Source organism: Aotus nancymaae, unplaced genomic scaffold, assembly GCF_030222135.1.
Source record: "Aotus nancymaae isolate 86718 unplaced genomic scaffold, 86718_ANA_hifiasm-v0.15.2.pri h1tg000007l, whole genome shotgun sequence".
Classification (NCBI taxonomy): Eukaryota; Metazoa; Chordata; class Mammalia; order Primates; family Aotidae; genus Aotus; species Aotus nancymaae.
In genome coordinates this window covers 31,012,096-31,035,736 of record NW_026988418.1, presented here as the reverse complement: position 1 = coordinate 31,035,736, position 23,641 = coordinate 31,012,096, and the positions used below count along the sequence as shown (strand labels likewise).

Genomic DNA, 23,641 nt, shown 5'->3' with positions numbered 1-23,641 from the left:
TAAATAAATAAATAAAAATAAATGAATGTTACAGTGGTATGAAAATGGAATCTGAATCACCGACGTTTGAGAAACATCAGCAGAGTAGAAAGGACACTGGATCAAGGCCCATGGATAAAAGCACAAAGTATGGGGTCAGCCACCCAGGGTTTGAATCCTGGCTCTGCCACTTTTGCTCTGTATGACCCAACCTTCCTGTAACTGCGTCCTTGGGTTGTTAGGAAGATTAAAAGGTTTGAAATATGTAAAGCACTTAAAGCAACATCTGCCACGCAGAAAGTGCTGGTTAAGTATTAGCTCTTATCCCTCTTGCTATGAGGTTGGTGCAAAAGTAATTGCAGTAATACCTTTTGCACCAACCTAATACTAACTCAATCAGTACTTCTCAAACTATCTGTGATATTTTATTTTCAATCTGTTTCAGGCTGATGCTTTTGTACTTAAGAGAAAAATGAAATAAACAGACATAAAATACAAAGCTGCATTTTAAACGATTCAACAGACATAAAATTACTCTGTCAGTCAAATTGCTGTAAGTTTCTACATAATCATCTTCAATTTCTATGCTCATCCCCTTGTAGATGGGTAACGGTTTGCAGATTGTCACTATTCTATGAACCACACTTTGAACAGCACTCAACTAGAAAACCTTCGACAAGCCACTTAAGTTATTGGTGTTCCAGCTTCCAGGTTTTTGAGAGACTAATGAGAGAAGAGTGTACATGAAAGCACTTATTAAACTATGAAGTGTCCCAGCAAGGGAAATTAGTGGTATGGCTTAGAGGAGTCTATTCTGTGGTCTGTGACCAAAACATACAAACTCCAGTATGCCACCCTCTCGGTCCCTGTAGTGTCAAGCTGTTCTGCTTCAGGTGTATCCTTTGAACTGTGAGTATATGTGAATCAGTCAAGCATTTCCCAATGCTCAATAGAACAGGAAATAAAGACCCCTCTGGCAGTCTGTGGCTTGCACCCCAACAACCACTGCCATCAGCAGCTTGCTAAGACCACACTCCTGGGGCAAGGTATGCATTCATACACTTACTCTACCTGTGACACCTCTTCTACATGTGCAAATGATTTCACTAAACCTGATACTTGCCTAGCGGTCAGAAGGAAAGCAAGAGGGAATATCACGCCCTGACTGCAGTCCTTAGTTCTTAGATTCCCCAGGGCCCACTTGTCCTCAGTTGGTGAAACTCAATACACAGACATCCCTCACCAATGCTTTCAGACTCCATTTCAAGTGTGGACTCTGCCCACACTGGTTCTAAATGACCTACTTTGGCCTCACCTCTTTTCTTTCCACCCTGTCAAACAAGAAAGCAGCTACCTAGGGATATTCTAGAAGTCCGCTGAATGGTTTTATGAACATCCAGCTTCTTTACTCTTTCTGGACTCCCAAGAGGGCAAGCCCCCTGTCTGATTCATTTTTGTACCTCTCCCATCACCTTTAGCACTGAGCTTGGTACACAGCAGATGTTCGGTAATGTTTGTCAAATGACCCTAGCACGAAATCTGTGGAAGTAGAAATGGCTCCTCCATTTACCCAACTTTGAACCCTTCCAGAAAAGACCAACCAAATCCAATTAATTCATTAGGCAGAACTCCGCCAGGTACTGGACATTCGGAAACAAATTTCACCCGGTTGGGGCAGATGGACGGGAAGCTCATGGTAGGTGGATGTACCACAAACTCAACAATCCACAGTTAAACCTCCACTTTCCGGGAAACATCTCTCCGTGGCCCCAGGGCCCTTTAAATGTTACTGTGAGTGTTTTCCTCAGAAGTTTCTGGAGCAGAGCCTAACTTTTGTGTAGGGGTTTGGCAGCGCTCATCCTCGCTGCCCTCGCACGCGAAGGAAACTTGCGAGGAGTCGGGGCGGCCCCGCGGAGGGTGGGTCGTAAGTGGGGGCCCCCAAGTCCTCGAACTTCAGGTCCTCCATAAGAATTCGGGGAAGGAGGACGACCAAGGACGGCCAAACGTCCAATGAGCTTCCCCAGGCCGGGCCTCGCCCCTCCTCCAGCGGGGCCACCACGCGGGCTCCGCGGCCCGGGGAGGCACAGCCGGGGCGACTGGGCGGGAGGCAGGGCCCGGCGCGGAGGAAGGAGCCCGGGGCCGCCGCCGCCCCGCCCACCCCAGCGAGGCGGAGCCGGCACCCGGAGAAGCGAGAGGAGGAGGAGGAGGAGGAGAGGTCGGAGCCGTCTCCAGGAGCCCTTAGAGACCGAGTCCCGGCGGCGACGGCGGGGCAGCGCACCGGCAGACGGGTGAGCACCCAGCGGCGGGCGCGGGTGGCGAGTCGGGTCCCCGCGCGGTCGGGGCGCGGCGCGGGGCGTCGGCCAGAGAGTTCGGGGGCCGCCTCCGAGTCCCGGGTGCTGGGAAGCGAGATGGAGGGAGGGAGCGGAGGAAGGAAGGAAGGAGGGAAGAGTGTCCTGAAGGGCGGGGACTGGTCGGGGCGCTAGGCGCCGGAGACGGGGGAGGGGGAAGAAGGGGGCCAGGGGCACCCTGACCAGAGGCAGAAACGGCGCGTGCGCCCTCGACGAGCGGCCGCCCGAGGTCGCGGGAAGCCGGCGCCCCCACGGTTGGGGCTGGGGCTGGGGCTGGGGGTGGGAGGAAAGGTCTCCGCGCCAGCGAGCTCGCCTCTTCGCCAGCCTGCGGCCGTGTGCCCCGCGCCCAGTTCGGAGGCCCCAGTGTTCCCAGCCCTGGCTCGTGGTGGTGCCAGGCGCTGAAGGAGGGCTGGCATCTGGGGGCGACAGGGACGCCACGCCCCTTTGCCTACTTTCTACCTCTCGGGACCAGCCGGCAGGAGCGCAGCCTTGGAACCCGCTGGGCGCTGGGGGTCTAGCAGGGAAATCGCGGGTCGCAGAGGGAGTAGCCCACAGGACGCACCCCGCGAGGGACCCGGAGCAGGGACCCGAGGCTGCCCTTCTGCAGACTGTTTTTTCAGGTGGTAAGGGGTAGGCTGAGGCTCAGTCTTGAGTGATTTTTTTCTTAAAAAAAAAAAAAAAATATTGCCCCGACAGTTATCCCGTGGATCAGGGTGACTTCTGTTTTTCATTTTAATTAGGGTATATCAGTTAAAGCTAACTTTAAAACGCTATCACTTAGCGCCTCCCGTGACTGACTCGTCCCTCGCTTTGCGTGTCCTGTAAACTTGGCTTAAATCATTCATAACTCACGATAAGGAAGCCGTGATTCTGGTTCAAGTCGCCGCGGTGGAGTGAAACTTTGCCCAAGTGGGAGTGAGTGGAGGCACTGCCGCGGTCATCTGGTGGTCATCCTGCCGGGCGTGGTTGTATACAAACAAGTGGCTCGAGAAGGAAATCGCTCCACACCAGAGGTAGAAGGGAGGTTCCTGCGCCCACGTGTCAGGACACGTTTAATGGCTGCTCCCAGCGGAAACAAACGGGAATTTATTAGACCTTGTGGAGTTGGACAAACTTCACATGATTAGCTTCCTTCCCATCAGTTACTTCCTCTCCCCCCTGCTGTCTTTGCCGACACAGTTTATATTTCCTGGGGCGGTTGTAGCCTCGCCTGAATAGGCTGTCTATAATGAATCTTTTGGCTGTCGTCAGAGGCAGGGTCTGCGTCTGTGCCTTCTCTATTTTAAAAGCGGAGTTTGGCTTTGTTTTTAAAAGTGCTAGTCACCAGACTGCACCCTTGCCAGCGCTTCTCAGCTCTCGAAGTAAATTATCGCAGGATGGCGGCCCTCACCTGGGAGAACCAGGAAGGCAGGCAGCGCTAGAACGACGGGATTGAATTTTACTATTGCCAAAACAATCACATTCAAGTAAGGAGCTGTTACGTTTTTCTTTTTTTTTTCTTTTTTTGACCAAATTGTATGTACTAGCAAGCCCCTTTACTAGTATACTAATATGTGATTCACACACACACACACACGCACAATTTTCAAATTAATCGAACATTTTACAGAGACTTAAGTGATAAAAGGACTTTCAGATAAAATATTCAGTCCCTTTGCCTTCTCTAATAGTTAACCAGCGCTGTAAAGCCCTGGTTTAAGTCCAAAAAATGCTGAACAGTCTACTGCGTCGTTAGACCTTATAAGTAAGGCAGTACTATTTTTGCTGTATTTAACCCGCGTTATTTACTAGATATTGAACCCCCAATAGGGCACACAACACTTAGAATTGTATAGAAATATATGAAAATGTGAATCTGTGTTTCCCAAGAGCCTAAAAAAATGGTATTATAGAAATTTCCTGTCCAGAAAGCTCCAATCTTACTTGAAAAACTAGCTCTCTAACAATTAGATTTGTGGATTTGTTTTGTCACTTGTTAGAGAGTATCTGTGGTTTGTTGAAAGTGAGAGCAAAGGGCTTCATGGTCAAAAACCTGGAGGAAGTGGTTAGCCAATATCAAATTAGTTTTCTTTTTAAATTATTGTTGAAAACTTCTAACAGGAAAAAAAATTAAAATTTAGAAATATGTGATTTATTGTGTTTTGCTTTGTTTTAGAGTTTTATGTCAGCTTAAGCTTAACCTAGGAAGGAAAGCTGTGAAAGTCAGGTAAATTTTTCTGAGCCCTGACTTGGAAGAGAAGCTTGTTTAACAGTGATTTGGGGTGTTGGCTTTGGAGTCAGACAGACTTAGATGAGAATATTAGCTATTTAACCTTTTTCAGTCTGATTTATAAGATAGGAATAAAAAGGGTCTCTATCTGTAGGGCTTTAAAGAGAATATATGAAACAATCTTTGGAAAACACACTGAACACGGTACATGGTCAAAATTATTAGCTATTTGTCTAGCTTGTTCACGCAGCAGGCTACTGGATGGATTGCAAGGTGGCAGCTTGAACCTTCTGGAAATGCTAGGTAGAGCAGTCTCAAATTCCACGGAAAGTAACTGGTGTGTCTGTGTGTGTATGTGTGATGTTTCTACCACAGCAATGTGAATAATTAATAATTAAAGGATTAATAGTTTTAATATGCTTTTAGTGTTAAAGTTACAATTGCATAGTAATTTTGACAGAAACATTACATTATCCTTTACATTTACAGAGATTTTATATTTCAAATAATTGTGTTTATTAGCCCCAGGTAGGAAATTGAACCAGGAACAGAAGTATTCACCTTTAACCAAATATAATTCTTAATTAAAGCATGAAAAAATGTGACCCAAGGGTATCTGGTTATTTACTTTTGCATGTACTGATGTCCAAGGCCAGCAGATAAGTCATAAGACGTGTTAGGCTGATTGTGAGTGGTTGTTTTATTTTTAAACTTTCATGAGAATGGGTGTTCAATTAATTCAGGGAATCTACTCATCACATTGTTGGCTCATTTTCTAAAATCTAAAAAAATTTTTAAATGCCTTCGTCTTTAAAACAAACCCTTTAAAGCTTCTTGTGTTTGTCTTAATGCACGTCAGGTGCACAGAATTGGGCAGAACCCGAATCTTAGCTCATGCCACAGATGATTTCTCATTTTACTAATTGCTCCACTGGGACACAGAGATGTGGTTTATAATAATTTTAAATAACTATAACGGGTACAGTGTTGTTATTAATTTTTTCTTGCCTATGACATTATGCACTGAAGCAGTTGAAGCATTCGATTGAATAAATTATTGATTCTTTTCACTCCTAGAACGTCATAGCATAAGATTTCTGGCTCATACGTCTAGGTGAGTAGACTGGGCAAGTTACTTAATCTGTGCTTCAGTGAAGTGTTGTGAGGAATAAATGAACTAATCTATAGCATTTGGAATAGTGCCTGGTGCATAGTCCACATTCAATAAATATTAACATTAAATTATTGAAATTTTCTCTAAATGTTGTATAATGAGCATGCATTATTTTTGTAAAAGGAAAACAGCTGTACAAAATTTTAACATTTCCCCCAAATCTAAAAAAGCTCAGTAATTTAATAGTCCTGCAGAATAATACTTACAAAATAAGAGAATTAGGCAATCATCATTGTGTCTTTTAAATGTGAAATGGTTTGCAATACTAATTTGTTAAACAAATTCTCCCAAATCTCAATTCCATTTTCTTTTTTATTAGAGATTTTTAAAAATCAGTAATGCATGAAGTCTGTTACAACTTAAAATTGGGAAAAAGCAATGTGCACAGCTACAGAGTATTATTACAATTACAACTAGCTTACAAATTGTTGTTAAACCATAAAAAAGGCTAGTAGAAAATACAGACAAATTGGTGATGGGATTATAATGCTCCCCACCCCCACCCTGCTTTTCCCCTATTTTTCACAATAATCCTCTATATATACACTAAAAAATAATTCATTTGTGTAATAGTTACTAAAAAACAAATCTGGTTTATTAACTGCAACTAGCAGGATTTTGTTTTGGAAAAAGCACCACTTTATGGCAGTTGAATGTCCTTCAGTTAAATGTCAAAACCTTTGCAGTGAGAATTGTTTAGCAGTAAAGAGAAGCCCTTTCAGAAGCTTGTGGGTTGATCTTCATGAGGAATATTTGAAGAGTCTACCAGCAGGTTATTAGGATCTGCATATAGACCTAGTCCACCAACCTTGACTTTATGGAAGTTGTGGCTTTCCAGATCCAGGCCTGCATTGATGAACTGCGTTTTTACAGCACCTTCAATATATCAGACACCTGGAAGACAGTAATGAGGCAGATACTGGTGCACTTAGTTTAACAGCAAGGTTGGATAGATAGAAAATAATTACAGCACAATTGTATGTATTCCATATCCTGGGACCTTTCTAAACCCTTCCTATATGCAGTCTTGCTCAGTTCTCACGACAGCCCAGAGGAGGAAGCTGAGGTTCCCTAAAGGTCTGAACCTTGCTTAGGTGGCAAGAACAGAATTTGACCCAAAAGCATCTTAATTCCACATCTTATGCCCTCTGCACAGAGATTGAGGTGCATCCAGCCAGAGATGAGAGTGAAGAGAGCTTTATGGAGTCAGTTTTGTTTAAAAACTATAAATCAAATCAAGAGAAACAGGAGGAGACTCCTTTTAGGTGACCTACCTGAGGAGAATCATCAGTGCCTCTCCATCAGACTTGCCACTCTTTAGCTATAGCAATGAGCACTTCCAAATGACTGCTGAGACCCAGCAGGCCTGAAGCGAACACAAAGGCCCAGTCCTTGGAGAAAAGTCTACGTCTTTTATCCGTGGACTCCCAAAGGGGTCCTGGATAGTACAGATGAGGGAACTGACCTGCTAAGTCCTGTTCTAGAGCCAGCACATACTCACAGATCCTGACCTCCCCACTTTCCTCCCTTGGGAACAACAGGAGCGTAGTTAACAGGTAGCGTGGATCCAGGGCAGACAGTGGAGGTGATTTGACTGAAGGTAACTTCTAGCTGGATTATTCCGTTTATTGGAGAGTCTCTCTTGAAAACCATTTCTGGTGTCACTTAAGTGTTTGGTTTATCATGTCAGGCTTTATTGGGTATCATAAAAGTGCTTAGTTGTGAAGTGTCTGGTTGCCATCCTGTGACAAGGAGGGTTTCTGTCTTCTTTTAATGGGTCTGCATTTCAGAGAATTACTGTATAATAAAAACTGGAGTGTTGGAGGCTGTTAAGACTTAATACTTTCAGTTCTGCTGGAGGGTTAGTAGCTAAAAGAATAACTTATTTTAGGTTGAAGTGAATGGTTGCTAAAAATCTTCTGTAATTTTCACATTCATTGATTGTATAAGAAATGGGTGCCTTTGGGCCCAGAGAGTCGGAAGGCTTTGTATTCTGTGTGCTTTCTGACACAGCAGGCCACTACTCCTCTTGCAGGCAAGGTCATGTAATTGACATAGGATCCCCTTTGGTTGATAGCAGAGAGAAGTATAAGCTCTGGTTGAACTTGAGTTTGCACATACTCACTAGAGTGAAGTCTGAATCAGTTGCCATGTCTGTATTTGCATTGTGTAGAGATTTGCCTTCATTCAGAATGGCTGGGTGCAAACCCACATGAACCCATTAAAGGCAGAATCTTAACTTCACTGATGTGAAATTATCAGGCTTTTATTTAGCTGCAGATGGTACTAGTCAAGACATCCTTGACCACTGGACACTAAACGCTTAACTCCCCACTGGGTCCCTTTGACTCACCCCAAGCTTGCAGTTACCTCAAATCTTTTTTTTTTTTTTTTTTTTTTTTGGTGGGGTGGGATAAATTATTGCAGAGGAAATACATGAAGTCTTTTCTCAAATGAAGACTCAAACGGAAATCCATTAAATCCCAACATGAACCAAATCTAAGGATGGAAAGAGCAATCGAAATCTAAAAGCCTCTTGGACTTTATTGAGGCTTATCAAAGACCTTATTGAAGTAAAATTATCATACAAAGTTTATTTAGCCAGAATCTCAGGCAAATTAGAAAGTTGTTGAAACCTTTGAGCTGTACCTAGACTAACAAAATCTTCTGAATTATTAGATCATGGCCTGCACATTAGACCGTGGGGCTTCATGTGGGTATATAGGTCATGATTGGCTATTCAGATAAGTTGTCATGGGAGAGTTGGATGTCTGGCTAGGAATCAGAAGGAATGGATTGTGACTTCTTGACAGGGATGCCTTGAACTATTATACAGGTTGTTCACTGCACAAGAGTGCCTACGCAAGAAGGCAAATGGGAGGTTCATCTGCTGAGCAAACAAAAACCACATGCATCCTGGAGTAGGATCGCCTCTGCTAGGATGAAAGGGAACTTCTTTCTGGTGCTATCAAACCTGCAAAAGATTAGGTGCACATGGAGGGATGGCCTTTTTTAACGCACACAGAGGTACAATATGGCTAGCAGCAGCTCTGCTTTTCAAAGCCCCTGTAGCCACAGTAGTCCTCTAGATGACATCAGCTGGCAAAGCCTGTCACTTATCCCTTTGGCTTATCATGTCAGGCTTTATTGGGAAACGTATAAACTTCATGAATGCCAGTGGAATGAAGGAATAAAACCATGCTTTCTGTGATGTGTGTCAGCAAGGTACACGTAAAAAAGTAATATTGGTTATATATGCCAGGAAACACACATTCAGGGGTACACGTTGCCTATGATGAGCTTCTTTCTCTTCATTACTTCCGAGGGGCAGGTAAAGACCAGCACTTGGGGTGCTGTTGATGTTTATTGCTAGTTAAACACCAGCACACTCAGTATTGCCTAAAACTTGTCAAGGTCACTGGCACCCCTTGTGTAGTTGGCCTGGTACAGGGAATGGAGTAGTAGCAATTACTGGGAATGTGAAAAGGGATTCGTGTTATTTACTGACCAGCCATAGGCCTTTTTCCTTGGGGACAGGATGCAAGTAACAGTGGTTGCAGGAGCCTTTGGAACTTACCTATGTATAGCTGCTGCTTCTAGGAGAAGGCTTCTAGTTTATGCTGAGAGATACAGTCTTGTTGCCAAAGGTACCACAAACTGAGAGAGTTTATCTGTGTTCCCCTTAGTGCCAACTGGTACTACTCGCATGCTTTTTTAAGTTGATCCTTTAGAAAGCCTATAGTCAGAATCAACTTCCTCCTTCTGGCTCCTCTTCTGGGAGGCATTTGCACAGCCTGTAGAATCAGCTATGTTCAGTGAACCTAACTGCTAAGACAGTGGTGCCAAGGATCAAGGTGCCGGTTCATACTTTGGACCTAGGCCATCTGATGTTTTCTGGGAACACTATACCTTGTGAAAAAAGAAAAACCCAGAAGATGTAGAAACGTGAAAATGCCTTTCACATTTAACCTGGTTAAATGCAGTCATCTTCAGACATACTCAGATTCCCAAAGCAGAAAGAACAGAAGATGACATTCCTGAGAATTTCTTACAGTATTTCTTTAAATAGCACATTCACCTGTTGTGTTTATAGTATGATTTGATTACACAGAATTCCAGGAGTCACAGGTTTTCAAGGAATATCTCTGTCAAATTAAGCAGAATATTCCAGCACATGCCTTACCCCCCCGCCTTTTATTTTAACATAAATATTTGATGAGGAGCATGCTTTATCCAAGAGCAAATCAAGGCTCCTGGCAGGCTGCCCGGAGGTAATACTAGTGTTCCTATCTTTGCCTCCCATTCACCTACAGTTCTCTGACTTCCTTCTGATTGTAATAAATATCAGGGGGCTCAGAGCCACCCACATCCAGCAAGTAATATAACACAGGGCAGAAATCACCCTCTCCAAGCTCACTGTGCTCACCTCCTGAGCTCTGAACTGAGATTTCTCTGATCGACTTTTGCATGAAAACCTACCTGCCTAAACCCAGGTTTCTCCGACTCCTCCTGAGATACTGAACTCCACCTTAGATTTATCTCTTCCTTGCCAATCTTCTCCTTTTCTTCACACTTCTGGGAATTGCTTATACAACCTCTTTATTTTTAAAAATAGATAATATATAGTCTCCAAGAAACATTATAACCAGATACAAAGTTAAACATTTTTGACAGTTTCTTATAAGAATTCCCTACAAGATTTATTTTATTTTTTGAGACAGTCACCCTGGCTGGAGTGTACAGTGGCTCAATCACGGCTCACTGTAGGCTCGACTTCCCTGGCTCAGGTGATCCTCCCACCTCAGCCTCCTGAATAGCCTGAATAGCTCGGACTATAGGTGCCTGCCACCATGCTTCACTAATTTTTGTGTTTTTTGGAGAAATGAGGTTTCACCATGTTGCCAAGGCTGGTCTCGAACTCTTAGGCTCAAGCAGTCTGCCAGCCTCAGCCTCCCAAAGTGCTAGGAGGACAGGCATGATATACTGCGACCAGCCCCAAAATTTGTTTAAAAAGAAAATTCACAAAAATCAAAAGTTTTCAAATTCAAAAATATTGCTGACATCTTACCACGCCTTTCCCATATTCTCTGCAAGTAGCAACTTGTAAATACAAGCATATAAGAATATATGGTATTTTAATTCTCCCTTCTGTCATTAATGATGGTATGTATACTCTTCTTTACCTTGCCTTTTAAAATTAGCAGTATGTTTTAGACATCTGTCTCTGCAAGTATCTTTCTCTCTCTCTCTCTCACACACACACACACACACACACACACACACACACACACACACAGAATAACAAATTTTCCATCATGTGGATGTACCATGGTTTATTTGACCAATCCCTACTGCTGGACCTTTGGGCTGTTTCCCAGTCTTTTGCTGTTACAAACAGTGCTGTGATGAATAAAGATGTAATAAATCATTTTGCTTTGTGAAGGTGTACCTAAAAATTGATTCCCCGAAGTGGGACTGCTGAATCACAGAGCTCTGTTGTACCCCTCCAGAAAGGTTGAACCACTTTGCCCTCCCATCGGGGATGTATTGGATGGCCTGGTTCCTTACGGCCACTGGCCATAAAAGCGTCAGCTCTTCTTATTTTCTGCTAATCTGGTTTCTGCACAATGGTAATTTAGAGTCATTGAAATATTTTTGATTATGAGTGAGATGGTGCTTTGGGGCCATTCTTACATCTTTTTAGCATGTTGATCCTCCTGTGGGCATTTGTTGACCTTTCCTCATGCATTCATCTCTGTCAGAATCTCCTAAATAAAGACTTATGAATGTGATGGCTCTTTTGGGCCTAAGGGTAGAGTGGGCTGCCAAATTGTCAGTGCAAAATCAAGAGAAGTGGAAAGTAGGGTTTTACGCCAGTTGCTAATGTCTGAATTAAAAATAGTTTTCAGCTAATGGTATTACTAAACTGAGGCTTCTCCAAAAAACATGATGAAGATGATCTTCTAGTCTGGAATTTCTCCCTCTCAAACAAAAACAAAGGAGAGAGATTGAGAATATATACATTTCAATGGCATTTCCTGCAAAACTTAAAAACTTCCTTTTAAGAAGCCTAGAATGTTCTGCTTACACATTCCTCCTGAAAGAAGGTTATACATGCCACATTTTGTTGTTGTTGTTGTTTACTCTCTGAATTGCGTTCCTGTTCTTCCTTCATTTCACTATCAGAGCTCTGTCTACTCTATTTCCAGGGTGAAAGAAGGTGAAAGTAAAAGTACAATGTAAGACCAGCCAGAGCTCAGGAGTCTAAGGGTGTGGGGTTGGATTGCATAGAATCATCTTTCTTTTTGAAGTGCTCTTTCAGTCAGCTCTTGGGATGCTATTTTAATATAAAGTTAGTTTTCATCTTTTAAAAACTGAATGCCATCAAAAGAGAGGGAAATTATAATTTGATGGAAAGATGACTGTGGCTTTGTTTTTGGAAATTCATAAGAGGCAGACAGTCTTATGTATTTGAGTATAAAGTTAGCCTATATCTCCATCAAAAAACAAAAAAAAAGCAAAAAAAAAAAAAAAATTTAAATCTGTGTCTCTGGGAGTTCCCATGTTAGCAATGAGTGGCCCCTGAAAAATCCCAGTGAAAAAATTTTGTCTTCCAGGCCCAATGCTCTGTTTCTTTTCAGCTCCTGACTATGTACATTCTGACTTTTGTGAAGATTGGTTTAAAGCTCTCTGGATGTTTTGTTTTCCTTCTAGTACTTACCTCAGTCTCTTGTTGTATTAACTTCCCTTACTATAGTGTCAGCTTGATAAGGACAGGATCTTGATCCAGTCCCTAGAAGGGTACCTAGCACCTTTGATTGCTTGATCAAAAGGGGTTGACTACTTCTGGACCTAGCTGGGTCTTTGTGGTCTTGTATCAGACATGGGCCTGAAGGAAGTCGTGTCAGCCATTCCTTGGCCTTTTGACAAGATACCCTGGCTCAGGGGTGTCCAATCTTTTGGCTTCCCTGGGCCACAGTGTAAGGAGAAGAATTGTCTTGGGCCACGCATAAGACACACTAACACAGATTTGTGTTGGGCCGCATTCAAAGCCATCCTGGGCCACATGTGCCCTTAGGTTGGACAAGCTAGCTTTTTGCATTCTCTGGCAGCATGCAGAGTGGTTTAGAGCAAGCTTGTCCAACCCGTGGTCCGTGTGCAGCCCAGGATGACTTTAAATGCGGCCCAACACAAATTTGTAAACTTTCTTAAAAAATTATGAGTTTTTTTGCAATTTTTTTTTCAGCTCATCAGCTGTTGTTAGTGTATTTTATTTATGCACCAAGACAATTCCTCTCCTTCCAGTGTGCCCCAGGGAAGCCAAAAGATTGGACACTCCTGGGTTTAGAGCTTGAATTTGCAGTCTCAATCTCCTCGACAAATCACCTGACTTCTCAGATCCTGTTTTCCCATTTGCAGAATAGAGATAATAGCACCATATTTCAACAAATCTAAGATGTCACTGATTAGATGTGCCAGTATTCTATGTGCCACTAAGAAAAAAAATTGCTGCAGATTAAACTATAACCCACATTAGCTGTAGGAGTCTGTTAGTTTTTCTATGGTTGCCATAACAAATTACCACAAATTTAGCAGCCTAACACAACAAATATGAATTATCTCACAGTGTCGTATGTTGAAAGTCAGGGTGGGCTTGGCCGGTTTCTCTCCTCTGGGTTTTACAAGGCCAAAATCAAGGTGTTGGTCTCTTATCGGGAGGCTCTGGGAAGAATTTATTTCTAGGCTCATTCAGGTTGTGGGTGGAATCCAGTTCCCTGCAATTACAGGATGAGGGCCTCCAGGTCTTTGCTGCTTCTCAGCTGGGAGCCATCCTCAACTCCTAGAGACCTCCCTCTGGTCCTTGCCCTTGAGCCCATATCAGAGCTAGCAAAATTATGACAAATCCTTCTTATGCTTGGAATCTCTGATTTTTTGTTTTTGTTTTTGTTTTGTTTTTGCTGTATTTCTTTGCCTCCAGCCAGAGAAAGTTCTGTTTCGAAGGGTTCCTTTGATTAGATCGAGCCCACCTATAGGGTACTCTCCATATATTAAGGTCAGTAACCTTAATTGCATAATGCAAAGTCCCTTTTGCCATGTAATGTAATATATTCACATGTTGCAGGGATTAGGACACAGACATCCTGGGGGGAGCATTCTGCCTACCATGAAGTCATTCAAGTTATCAGGGATCTTAAAATGTGAACAAAATATGCTGCTTAGAACTGATGAAATATTATCTTTGGCTTAGGAATAAAACAGCTGCTGATATATATAAAGTACTTAGGGTGGTACTAGTGAATGCTCAGGTGTTAACTATTATTGTTAACAATTGACATTATCATAGTGGTCACGTAATATCCATCATCTTTAATATGAATTAAAGTTATTTCTACAATTAAATGCATTTATGAAACCCTAACTGATAGAGTACAGTGTCCCAGCAGTAAATTGGATGAAGTTGATGATAGTTGATGATAGTCAACTGTGTACCAGCATATGCTAGGAACTTCACATACACTTTCTCATCCCTTGTAGTAGCCCTCTGAGCTAAGGAATACTGGTTCCATTTACAGGTGAGGAAGCAGGTTCAAAGAGGTTGAATACTGCGCTTGGAAGGTTCCAGGCACAGTAGTGAGTGGTCGTGGCATTCTGCTTTGACTCCAGGTCTGTCTGACTCTGAAATTGGTACTCTTCATTGGCACCATGTTGCTGTCCCACAGCCTCTGGTAATACCACATGAAAAGTGGGACAGGCGAGGCATCCACCAGGTGGTCCGAAGGAGTGGGCTACTAGGAGTGGAAAGGACACAGGGAGGAGATATTGCCCTGTGTTCTTTCTCTCGTACTCGGATATTTCTTTGCTATTAGAAGTTTAGCTTTTTGTGGACAAAGGCCTTGTCTCTTCATCTGGTTTTCAGTTGTTAATAAGCACCAAATTGATTTTTTTTTTTTTTTTTTTTTTTTTGCTTTTTAAGGCGGAGTCTTGCTCTGTCATCCAGGCTGGAGTGTCATGGCGCGATCTTGTTCACTGCAACCTCTCCCACCCAGTAAGCAATTCTCCTGTCTCAGTCTCCTAAGTAACTAGGACTACAGGCGTCCGCGGCCACACCCAGCTGATTTTTGTCTTTTTAGTAGAGATGGGGTTTCACCATATTGGTCAGGCTGGTCTCGAACTCCTGACCTCAGGTAATCTGCCCACCTCAGCCTCCCAAAATGCTGGGATTACAGGCGTGAGCCACCACACCTGTCCAATATTTTTTTTCATTCTGCAACTATTTATTGATTACTCAGGGGATACAGCTGTGAACAAGATACACAAAATTCCTTCGGTAAAAATTACGTGACAAGGTCCATTCTGAAAGGGGTAAGTGCTGTAAAGGCAGCAAAGTGAGGGACTGAGACAGAGAGAGAGACTTGGGATAGGGGTGGCCAGGAAACAACATTCCGTGGAGGGGACATTTGAGCTGAGAGCTGAATGAGCAGGAGGCAGCCAGGTTAAATCTGGAGAAGAGCATTCCAGGTAGAGGGAACAGCCAGTTCAAAGGCACTGAGCAGGGAACAAACCTGGAGTGTTTGGGCAAGAAAGGAAGGCTCCTGTGGTAGGAGTGTAAAGAACAATGAATGAATGAATGCGTGGTAGGAGATGAATTTGGAGAAGTAGACAGGGAACAGATCACATTAGCCATTATTAAGAATCTGGATTTAATGAAAATGCAAATAAGAATTTGCATGGAAATCTGCTTTTTATTCAGAAACAAGCTATAATAAGTGTGGCATTTTGCATACACACTTGTTATTTTTGAAGGGAGGAAAGTTTAGGATTGTGGAACTCCTGCTTTTTAAGCTATTTTAAGTGTAACCAGTACAAAGGGGAAAGAGGATGAGGAAAATGGTTTGGCAGAACCAGGGTAAAAATAGTGACTGTCTGAATTCAGTAAATGAAGATCACAGTCTGTAGAATTTTCCCAAGACACAACTGCAGATTATTTGAATTTGAAGAGCCTGAGACAGACATTTGCTGATTACTGATCTCATCATCTTCCCCTTAAAACCTGCTTTCCTTCCTGTTTTCCCTAAGATATTACCGTCTAACCAGGTTGCTAACCCTTGAGTCATCAGGAACTCCTCCCTCCTCTTCATCTCTTCCTACCTCAGACATCTTGCCCCAGACCAAAGCCTGCGTCCACCTCCTAAAGCGCCCGCATGTCTGCTTCTCCCTACCCCCATGCCTCTCACCTGGATTGTTATTGTGGCTTCCTAACTGACCTTTACCCTGCACACCGCCACTAGCATGATTTCTTTAAAACATAAATCTCCATGGGTCACTTCCTGTCTGAAAGGTTCCTTTAGGGAACTCATCTAGTTTTCGTTACTAGACTAGATGTAACCTTCATTACTAGACTAGTAGGAGATGTAGTAGATTCTAGACTAGTAATGAAGGTTACATCTAGCCTAGTAATGAAGACATTGCAGTCTAGTAATGAAGGTTCACGCTGCTCAGGTTCTAGGACTGGTGATGCTTCTTACCAGCTCTGGAATCTTGGAAATTTTGTTTTGTTTTATTTTGTTTGCAACCTCCACCTCCTAGGTTCAAGCGATTCTCCTGCTTCAGCCTCCCAAGTAGCTGGGATTACAGGTGCGCACCTGGCTAATTTTTGTATTTTTATTAGAGACGGGGTTTCACCATGTTGGTCAGGCTAGTGTCGAACTCCTGACTTCATGATCCGCCCACCTTGGCCTCCCAAAGTGCTAGGATTACAGGTTTGAGCCACCATGCCCAGCCTCTTGGAAATGTTTTTAGCAGCTGTGTCTCAGTTTACTCATCTCTAAAACAGGTGTGATAATAGCACTTACCTCACAGATAAGTTGTGAAATGCAAATGAGTTAATAGGTGAGAAGCACTCATAACCATGCCGAGCACACAGAAATCCTCAGTGAACATTATTATTGATCTCTCTTTCTTTTATAGAACAATTGAAGCTCATCTTTCTTGTGGCTTGCCACGATGGCACCTGCCTCCACCTTTCTCAGTGCCAGGCAAAGCTTGGTCAGCAGACAGACCTCTTTGTTAGCCATCTGCCTCTAGATAAGTCTGTGTTTAGTAATTTTTATAGCAATTTGACCAGCATTTTACATCTATTGAATCTGATTAAGAACTGGGCTTGCATTTCATCCCATTTTTAGCAGTTCCTTTTTGCTGCATTTTATGAAAGAATTGGTCCATATTGAATTGGAAGTAAAAAAAACCTGGTCTTTCCCCATGAATAGTTTGAGAAGCACTTCTGTGTCCCCACACAACCACTATGTCATTCACTTTGGCCAAGTTATCCAAACTCACTGGGTAACCTTAAATCTGTCTGGATTTCCTCACTCTGTTTCCTCTGCCTAGAGTTCTTTAGACATTTATTAAGCACCTGTAATAAGTGCAAGACTCTGGGGACATAAGGATGAATAAGGTTCTGCCTCTACTTTTGAGAATGTTCAGACCATCTAGTAAATTCCTACCTGTCTCTTGAAGCCTGGCGTAATTTCATTTTTTCCTTCATCCATTGAGAAAACACTTACTGGCCAGGTGCGGTAGCTCACACCTATAATCCCAGCACTTTGGGAGGTTGAGATGAGAGGATTGCTTGAGCTAGGAGTTTGAGACTAGCCTGGGCAACCTAGTCAAACCCCATCACCACAAAAAATTTAAAAATTAGCTGGGCGCAATGGCATGTGCCTGTAGTCCTAGCTACTTGGGAGGCTGAGGTGCGAGGATTGTCTGGGACCAGGTGTTTGAGGCTGTAGTGAGCCATGATTATGTCACTGCACTCCAGCCTGTGCAGCAGAATGAGACATCTCAAAAAAAAAAAAAAATTTATTAAACACCAACTGTTTACTAGGCACCTGCTGCCTTCCCTTTCTTCCATAAGGACCAGTAAGCTAATGAGGAAGACAGACGCATGAACAAATAATGACAGAGTAATAGGCGTGTTATATGGCAGTGTGAATACAGAAGTACGGAAGCACAGAGGAGGGGTGTGCTGCGGGATGCCTGGGCCAGGGCAAGGCGCTGGGGAGGTCAGGAATGGGGTCATAGTTAGGGTGGGGGCATTATGGAAAGATTACAATCCAGGTTTTGGGCCCAGGCCCACAGCCAAAGCCCAGCTCTGCCATTCACTAGCCCTGTGACTTCAAGAGACTGCCTCTCTGAACTTGTGAGGTAGGTAGGTATTGCTTTCCTGATCTGTAAAATGGGGAAAGCAGTACCTACCTACCTCACAAGGTGGTTTTGAGGCTCACTCAGGGTTGCCTGACTTTCAGTGTTTACCTGATGTCTGTCACCTTCTTGCCCTCTTGTCTCCCCCATCTCTGGACAATTTAAATTTTCTGTTGTCTGGGTTCCCAGTAGCATGCTGTTCAGCCATCATACCAATTATTGCACTGAAATTATGTAGCTTTACCTACCACATTTCTGTCTCCCCTGCGGGATGTATTGTATCCCTTGAATTCAGTGGCCTTTTTTTCATCTTTATATTGTCAGTGACAGGCAGTGTCCCATACATAGAAGACTCAATAAATGTCTAGAGAAGTCATATTGTATCAAAATAACTTTAAGCACTTTGTACTTTTCCAGAAGCTTGGTGAGGAGCCTAGTCAAACATTAATTTCCACTTTACAGATGGGGACACTGAGGCATTTTCTAGAATGCTTCTGTTACTTGCCCAAGGTCATGGACTAGCAAAGGGCAAAGGTGGAGTTAGAGCCCCACAGCTCTTGTTTTCCTGCTTTTATGCTGCCTCATTAAACCTAGTGAGCTGGAAGTTGTCAGGTGCTGGCCAGGCTCAGGACCTCTTTATCACCCAGCCCCACCTGTCCTGGGAGGACGGCTGAGTAGGCAGGAGCCAGTCCTGGAGACAGCCCCATCCACACCCTTCCCCACCCCTCTGGCTCACTGTTGCCCCACAGGTATTTAGGGGTCACACCCTAAGTGGCGAGGCCCACCTGGCAACCTGGGGTGGAGATGAGGGCAGAGGCCTCCAGCTGGCTTGAGCTAGAGCCAGAAGGCCCTGTCCTAAGAGTGAGTAATTTGTAACTAGGCTGGAGGGTGAGTGCGTCCAAGAGAAGCAGGAGCCCAGATGAAGGCAGGGGCTTGGAAAGTTGTGAAAGCCCTTGAATGCATATCCAAAGGACAGTGAATCTGTTTCTTAAACTTCTTTTCTCCCCCTCATAAATTTCCTGATACATTTCCCTTGTACCCTGTTTGAAAGGGTGCCCTTTACACTGCCCAGGAGCATGCTCTATGCTGCAGTCACTTCGATCGACTGTAATCTTCCTTAGGTGGGTGGGGCAAAGGATACATTCATGCTAAGGACTCTGACCTCAACTTTCTTGACTTGAGGAAAGCTCAAAATGTATGATTTCATACATTATCTTTTTCTTTCATTAGAAGAAAAGAAAAAAAGTCTCAAGAGAATAGGCTCTAGCAGCTTCTGCAGCCTCACTGAAGGCAGAAGGGGCCAGGGCAGAGGCTCATAAACTTCTCTGCAGGTTAGGATCAGCCGAGGAGGGACTGAAAATCATGGAGCCCCGGCTGCACGCAGCCCTGTGGAGTCAATGGGCCCCTCTGGCATCGGGCCCAGAGAGTACTGTCTTTGATAAAGCTTCCCGGTGATTCCAGGGCACGGTCAAGGTAGGAGCACTGGGAGAGTGGTTTTCTTGCTGCCAGAGTGTACGGTGAGTCTCTGCAGTGCAGATGGTTGACAGGAGGAAAACTCGGATTTGGCTGCTCAGGAGTTTTGTGGATCCTGGCTCATTTCCTCATTCAGTTACGGAGGTTGTGAGAAGAAGCCTTTGGGTACAAATCGTCCCTCGTGTCAGTCCTCTGAGCCCCTTCCTCAACACACACCGAGCCCTACTTTTGGGCTGTCTAAATCTGTTCATTAAGAAAAAAAATGAAAACAGAAAACACTTCCTACTTACAAATTGTTGGTATATGCTGCTAGGTAAAAACAAAAGGCATGTCCCTGAAGGGAGAATGTCACCGTTTCCATTTTGACACAGTAACCCACAGGGTAACAGCACAGCACTCAGCGGATGAGGGTCACGGGCCTTGGTGAGGCCTTGCCCTGGCAAATCATGGGAAGTTTTCTTGAGAAAGCTAAATCTGGTGATTCTGGGACACGAGTGTTACGGCCACCTTCATCTTATGGAGCCTGGAAGCAAATTGTTTTTTTCAAGAGGCATATGTAGACTAAAAATTACTTTAGTGGTAAACGATAATTTTGCTTTATATCCAGCAGCATTTCTTATTTTTATCAGGGATATAAGTGAAGGAAAAATTGTGAGGGAAGGCAACCTGTAAAATTCTCATTCATAAAAATGATTTGTGGCCTTGATTTCCTGGATACAAATACCGTTTAAAATTTTTTTAGAGAGGTTTTGTTTGGAATGAATTTCCAGTCCACATATATTTCTTCATTCCCTGTTGAGAGCTAGAAATCTTTTGTATGGTAACACTTTCCAGAAGCACCTGAAAGGAGTCCTTTGGGAACTTTTGTGGCCACAAACTCGATACAAATGAAAAATGGAATCTCAAAAGTGCAGCTTGGTTTTGAAACTTAGCTTTTTACAAGTTTGATTATGGGAAGTAACTTGGTTGTGTGTGTGTTGTTGACCAGGCATTACAACTCCATTTGGGCAATAGAATTAGTTCATTTAACAGAAGATAGTGCAACTCAGAGTTTCAGTAACTTGTCCAAGGCTGCAGAGCCAGAATTGAAACCTGTGCCTGTTTGACTACACCACCCCTAGGATTAAAGAAACACATAGCTCAAGTGTGAATTTCTAATACCTTTAAGAGACCTGTTTCCTTCTGTTGTCCACAGGAGATTGTCCTGATAAGCATATAAAACATAAAAGCATATAAAGCATTGTAAAGCTCAAGGCTTAACGGAGTCGGCATCTAGGAGAGGACAGAAAGTCCAGGGAAGAGAAAGTGGAACTGTTTCCTGGCAGGTACCGTGTTTATAAAAAGCCCAGCAATCACTTATGTAAATTTGTTTTTAAACTGACTCATAACAGCTGCAAAGACTGGAATTGTCAGTTCTTGGTTCAATTGTCTTTTTATTATTGTGACCCACCCTTGCTAAACAAGGAATTAATAAGTAGGAACAGTTTTGCTGATGGTTATTATGCCTTTAGTTGACTGTTACACTAAATGCAAGATTTTTAGTTATTTCACCAGAAATCAGTTCGGAGGAAGTTCAGAGTAAATGTTGGAAAAGTGACAGAATTAAAGGGTTGGCATTCTCCAAAATTTCTAAACAGGAAGGACTCAGGGCTGGCAGTGCAGAAGACTGCTAAGGGACAAATCTGGAAGCCATTTGCTAAGCAAGCACAATCTCTGTTTTGTTTATGTATTTCTGTAATGTTTTCTAATGATGATTTAAATTTTTACTTTAAAAGGTGGGAAAAGGTTCATTGTCAGTATTAAAAAGGGGGCTTCTGCAGTGTCAGGGAGCAGGAGCCTGACTGGCAGGGTTTAAATCCCAGCTCTGATACTTGCTACCTGTGTGACCTTGAACAAGTTACTTTACCTTCCCCCTGGGGTTATTGTGAGGCATAAGCTTTAATTATATATACATGTATATGTACTAGTATATACATATATATGTATACAACTGCTTACAACTGTGCCTGACACTGAGTACACTAGATCCTCAATAAATGCTTGCCATTATTTTAATTAATTGGAACTTAATTAATTTAATTGGAGGAGGTGATAGAGATAATAGGGGAGGAAAAGATGCAAAAGTTGCCCCGATTCAGCCTTCTGCAAATTCTTTCAGTATAATTAATTCTGTTTAGCTCAGTGATTTGAAGTTCATGTTGTTTTATTCTCGTCGTATTCCATGTTTACATACTATAGTACAGTACACTGGGAAGATCAGTGAACTATTTCTTTAAAACTTAACGCTTTAACTCTACTTTTAAAAAGTGTTAAGTGTGTCCTCTGCTGAAAATGTACTTTCAGTGGGGTCAAGTAAGACAGGAGCTCTGTGCTGGAGACATAATTGTTCTAGTTTCCTTGGAATGGGGGCTTCCCATGCTTAGGCACTAACTGATGCCTAAAAATCAAAGTGAACAATGGTAGTTTTCATTCTCTGGTTAAAAGGAAACATACCAATTCTTCTGGAGAAATACACTTTTTTTCTGGCTCTAAACTGCAACAGATTTATCATGTAGCTTCTTAGGAAAGGGGCTTTGGGGATCGATCCTTTACTATCTTAAGTGGTTCTTCCTGGTAAATATTTAGAGAAAATTCTTCTTGTGGCTATTTCTTATGTTAACCCTTGAAATAATTAGAGGATGCTATTCTTATTCAGTAACTGCATTTCTATGGGAAATAATGAAGTCCAAGAGCATGTTCTCTTGATCTAATTTGATAAAGGGCCAGTTTGGAAAGAAGGGTGGGTAGAATTGGGACCTTGCCACCTGGAGCTTTGGGGACAGAATTATGGGATGTTACAATAGAAAGGGGCCATTGTCATTATGGAGTCTAACTTCTTTTTAAAGATGAAGAAGTGGAGGCCCAGAGATTTGCCAAGTTCACATAGCTAATTGGTGGCAGCTTCAGGATTTCTGATTCCAGCTGCCTATTCCAACAACTATATCCGTGTCATAAAGGGTGTACTTTAGAGACTTAAGAGTGACTCTGCAGAACATTCTGCAATGAAGGACAGGTTCAGTCTGCCTGGTGTAGTAGCCACCAGCCACTTGTGCCTCTTGAGCATAAGAAATATGACTCGTCCTACTGTAAAGGACGAGTTAAATTTTGCTTTATTTAATTTTAATTAAACTTGTGAATATATAGCTACCGTTTTGGGTAGCTCAGCTTTTATAGACATTTAGATGGAGCAAAAGGCTTATCCTCACTGCCTACCTCATTCTCACCAAGCGAGAGGCCTTCTTTTCTAACGACTCCAGTGCAACTTCTTTGTGCCAAACCAAGAGAATCACTCTCGGTCTCATGTCCTCCCCTCCTACCTTTCGAGATGAAAGTTGGCTCCTCTGTAGAATTGACGCAAGTGGAGTAGATAGTTCATTGAGGCCTCTTCCACTCTGAAGCATTGTGACTGTAGACCTGGCTCTCCAGTGATCATCAGTGACCTTTAGCAGGGTACATAGTCTTCCTGTACCTCAGTGTCCTTATCTGTCTGCTGAAATTAATAACCTGTTCTGCCCTCTCTCAGATTAGGAAAGGCTCAAAGTAGAAAATCAGTGAGATGTGCTCCATGTGCAACCTTTATTTTTTAATAGTCGGTATCTGGAAATATTTTTGGTTTTGATACAAATGTTTTTATTTTCCCCAATAAGCTGCAGCAGTTCCTCATTGTCAGAGTAGAGAAAATAATAACCCACAGCCCATATGAAATATGAGCTGGGAGACATGGTACTCATGAAAAATGACTGATTTGATCAGTGGGTGCTAGTTTTTATAATAACTTGCTTAACTTGGCATTCCCTAAGCCATTACTCCATACTCAGCTGTTTATCTGGGAACCCAAAGCAGATCCCTTTTCCTGAGAACTGTGACTCTTTATCTTGATTTTCTTTCTTTAGCTCCTTTACTCATTGTCAGCCATGTAAGTTTCATTTGAATGCTTGGCACTGCATGTTCTCCAGTAAACAAATACAGTAAAAACTCTCTCATGATTGCCTCCTTGGTTATAGTCTCTACATCAGTAGTTTTCAAACTTAATTCCTAGACAGTCATTCTCAACTGGCATGTCTGTCGCTAGCTGGTGAGCCTCAACTCTCTTCAGGAGTGTGCCACCAAACTTTGAGACATAAAATGTGTTTTTGAAACCACAAAGCAGGTCTTTTGACCTGATGTGGATGGGGTACAGCTTGCTCTGGGCAGCAGGCAGTGTAACATCAAGTTGAA

General features: G+C 43.0%; 1 protein-coding gene across 1 annotated transcript in view; it reads left to right on the top strand.

The window, feature by feature from the left end:
- Positions 1 to 2,140: 2,140 nt before the first annotated feature.
- Positions 2,141 to 23,641, top strand: part of GNG12 (G protein subunit gamma 12) — a 137,193-nt gene continuing 115,692 nt past the window's right edge. The window contains exon 1 of the mRNA XM_012442685.2: positions 2,141 to 2,267. The gene's annotated coding sequence lies outside the window, so the exon portion shown is untranslated. The remainder of the gene's footprint in view (positions 2,268 to 23,641) is intronic.